This window comes from Triticum dicoccoides, chromosome 2A, assembly GCF_002162155.2.
Source record: "Triticum dicoccoides isolate Atlit2015 ecotype Zavitan chromosome 2A, WEW_v2.0, whole genome shotgun sequence".
Taxonomy (NCBI): Eukaryota; Viridiplantae; Streptophyta; class Magnoliopsida; order Poales; family Poaceae; genus Triticum; species Triticum dicoccoides.
Genome location: NC_041382.1, coordinates 764,199,727 through 764,203,716, shown reverse-complemented (window position 1 = coordinate 764,203,716; position 3,990 = coordinate 764,199,727). Strand labels below are relative to the sequence as shown.

The 3,990-nt window shown below is 45.2% G+C and overlaps 1 pseudogene; it reads left to right on the top strand.

The window, feature by feature from the left end:
• Positions 1–3,289, top strand: part of LOC119358374 — a 34,451-nt pseudogene extending 31,162 nt beyond the window's left edge.
• The last annotated feature ends 701 nt before the right edge of the window (positions 3,290–3,990 follow it).

Sequence of the window (3,990 nt, the reverse complement as noted above, 5' to 3'; positions counted from 1 at the left end):
GACCGCGTCGTCAAGGACTGGCATCAGCGCCGGGTCCACGCGTCGTCAAGGCACGCGTGTTGATGGTATTGAGCACGGCGCCACTCATGGAGCACGCCCAAGTGCGCCTCGTACATGGCCGGCACGTTCGGTAGCAGCGCGGACACCTGAAACAGTTGGTTCATGCCATCGAGCATCAGGCATGCACGCGGAGGCGAAGAACACACACCCGACTGAGTCGCAGATGTATTTGCGAAAACGGCGAGGGGTGGATGGGTTACTCACGACGTCGATGCCGGAGTGAGAAGCCGAAGGAGGAGAGCGCTTCAGGACAGGAAGCGCAGTGGCGTGAGCGGGCACGAGCTGGCCGGGTTCGCGCCGAGCCTCACCCGCGCGAGCAGCTCACAATAACCTCACTGCTCACGAGGAGCACGGAGCACTCGAGCAGGGGACGGCAGAGCGTGTAGCACGACGACTTGTCCCCGCCACGAGCCCGCGCTATAAGTAGGGCTCTGTTGGAGCCGCCCGATGCTAAACCAACGGTCGAGATGGAGTCAACAGCCACGGGAAATTTCCAGCGGAGCTTTTGATCTCTGATTTTTTTTCGAAAAAACAGATGTGATGACGACGTTGGTACCAGTCAGTCTACTTCTATTCACTTAGCATCAACCATATATTACATATTCTAATTCCCGGCCAGATTCTTTTCTCTGGTTTTTGTGAGTTTTTTTACTGTGACACGTGTATTCTTTGGCACTTCAGCTACATGTAAATTGCCTGGAAATTGAATATGGGCCAGTCGATTTTTTCTAGCCGTGGATTGCTGCTCTGCATTCGTGTTATCTTTTTCTTCCTCCTGTTTGGTGACTTGTTTTTGAGAGCAACTAGTTCACGAGCGCTTTTTCGGGAGCCTCGCAACGATCAGCGCTACTTGACGCGCTCTCAGCCGCCAGCCACGTGTCGCGCTCTGGGCGCTCCCTTCGTATTTTTTTTCGCACGCGTTTTCGGCTTTTTAAATGTTTTTTTATTTATTCGATGTTTCGGTTTTTCACCGGTCTTCCTTAACTTTTCGATAAAAAAAATTGATTTTTTCTTTTGTGCGAAAAAATGTGTTTTCTTTTTTTTTTCGCGAGAGTCACAGTTTTGCTTCCGCGAGAGTCAGGGTTGTGCCTGTCGAAAACGAAAAAAAACATATTTTATTATTATTATTTTTCCTTTCAAGAGAGGCACGGTTTTGCTTCTGCGAGGGGCACGGGGGTGCTTTCGCGAGAGACACGGCGGTGCCTCTCGGAAACGAAAAAAATGCGTTTTTTGTTTTTTTTTCTGCCACGAGAGGCACGGGTGTGCTTTCGCAAAAGGCACGGCCGTGCCTCTCGAAAACGAAAAAAGGTGTTTTCTGTTTTTTTCTTTTGCAAGAGGCACGGTTTTGCTTTTGCTGAGAGGCATGGTTGTGCTTTCGCGAGACGCATCTCGGAAACGAAAAAAAACGTGTGTTCTCTTCTTCTTTTTCCTCCTGCGAGAGGCATGGTTTTGCTCCCGCGAGAGGCACGGTTGTGATTTCGCGAGAGGCACGGGTGTGCCTCTTTTGGAAAGGGAAAACCCGTGCTCCCGGTTCGGTTTTTTAGTTTGGTTTTTTTCCATGGAATAAAAGTTCATCAAAATCTATCAACATGGGATCTAGTTTTGAAGACCTCAAAGCGAGGAATCCAACGGTGAAAACGGTCCGAGGTTTGGACGCACGATTTAAGAGATAAACCGTTTTGAATAAACGGATCTACGAAAAAAGGCAAAAACCCCCATATTGTCACAAGTGGCGTACATGCAGTGCGCCACTTGTCGCAACCTGAGAAGATGGGAGTGATCTTTGCAATGAGTACTCCTCAATTAGTGCTTTCTCTTGTTTTTAGCTGGGAATTTGTGACTAACCTCAGTGTTAGGTGGGTCAATATATGCCTTAATGGGCTGAGGCCGGTTAAGTGGGCAACCAAGCTAACTCTATGTAGCCCATTTGATAATCCACTCATCCCCTCTCTACCTTTGGCTTTTTCATTTTTTTCTATATTTGTGCGTTTTTGTTTCTTTTTAAATATATTTTTATGGGTAGGGATGCTCGATTAGTGTAAATGAATTCATGAAAGTGCTATAAAATAAGTGTGTAACTATAGTAGAGCATGAAAATTGTACTATTATATGCATATTATTTGTATATTACAAAAAAAAATTAGTGCAAAGTTTTGTGCAAGTTTTATATTATTTATATATCACTATTTCATTCTTACTAACAAAGCAACATTATTTTGATTTTTTAGTTTTGTTTTCATTTTTTTTCTTTAAGGGTAAAACCAATTCCACTAATTCATTTTCTTCTTAGGAAACTTCCTTCTCACAAAAGATCCACTGTTCTATGCTTATTATTGCATAGTATAAAAAGTGCAATTTCTTCGTAAATTGTGTGCCGTTTTTTCATCATGGTTTAGTTTTAATTTTATTTTATTTCTTATTAAATTCAATACCATTGCCACCAATTCATTCTTACTTTGATGATTATCATCTAAAATGCTGGGATCTGCCGATCTGGAAACATCGACGATGCGTTCTGGCAGCTGGAGATCATGGTCGCGAAGGGGCTACAACTAACCATGGGTCTGAACATACTGTTTGACTATGCTACAAAAGATCTAGATACCTGGATGGCCAAGGAGGTGCTAGAGCGGTGCGAAGAGCTGGGCTTGGAGGCCGACGTCGTGACCTATAACACGGTCATGGATCATTTCTCCAACAAGATGAAGTGGTTGCGTGTCATCAAGTTGTTCACGGATCTGCTCAAGAAGCCCATAACACCCAATGCGCACACATACAATATTCTGATCTCATCCCTGTGCCGAGCAGACAACTTCCAGCTTGGCAAGTTCGTGTTCAGCTGCAACGGGTTTGTGGCGGACAACATGACCTGTAGCATTCTGATCCACAAGTTCTACGACGCAGGAAAGAAGAGCGAGCTCGGGTTCTCATTCTCCAACGTCGATGCGGGGAAGATTGCCCCACATGAATCACATACAAGACACAAGTCGATTGCCTCTTTGGGTCTGGGAGGAGACCCGAGGCTGCCAATCTGGTTAGGCACATCGATGATGGATACCTGGCGGAGCCAATAGTGCATCTGGCATGCTGGTTGGTTAGGAGTGGAAACGTTCGAGAGGCTTTGAGTATGCTTGATGACATGTTAGCAAAAGGAGTTGCTTTAGATGCTAGGGTTTTTGCCACTTTACATGGCAGTGGCCTTAATTTTCAACTTGTAGTGGTGTATTAATAGGAGACAAACATGAAAACTAAAAACACCTTTTTGGTCTTCTTTATTGTTACGCAATCCCGGGTCCATGGGCCCAACAATGTGGGACTAAACCCAACAAACGATGTGGGACTAAACCCAACAATCTCCCCCTCACATCAATTATCCATGGGTCCGCTAACACCAGCATTTGCAGCCCACCAACCATGATCGACCACCTACTGAGATTTATTCCGGGCATCTAGGCCCTGATACCAATTGTTACGCAATCCCGGGTCTGCTAACACCATCGTTTCTGACCCACATGCGTCATCAGGCCCAACCGGAGAGCAGCACCGACTTATGAGAGGCCTTGGGACCTCTCCCCCCCAAAGACTAGACTATTAGGAGGGGACAACCCCGCCCTTGTAAGTCGTGTTATGTCTCCCCTCAAAACCGATGTGGGACTAAACCCAACAATACAGTACATATATAAGCATGATAAATTCCGTCACACAAAAATATGTTATGTTCCAACTTATAAAAGGATTTGCTTTGGGTTCTCAAGAAGCAATGATCTTAGTAAATCTCTTGTTTTTTTAGGCGTGCCTATTGTTCGTGTAGCAAGTTACTCTTCACAACAGATTATTTCAATGTAGTTAGTTGCTTACGAGGTGATGCCAAAGGAGAGCATTGTCTGCAGAGCAACTGAGTTTTCTTCATTATGTTTTGGAAGCATTTGT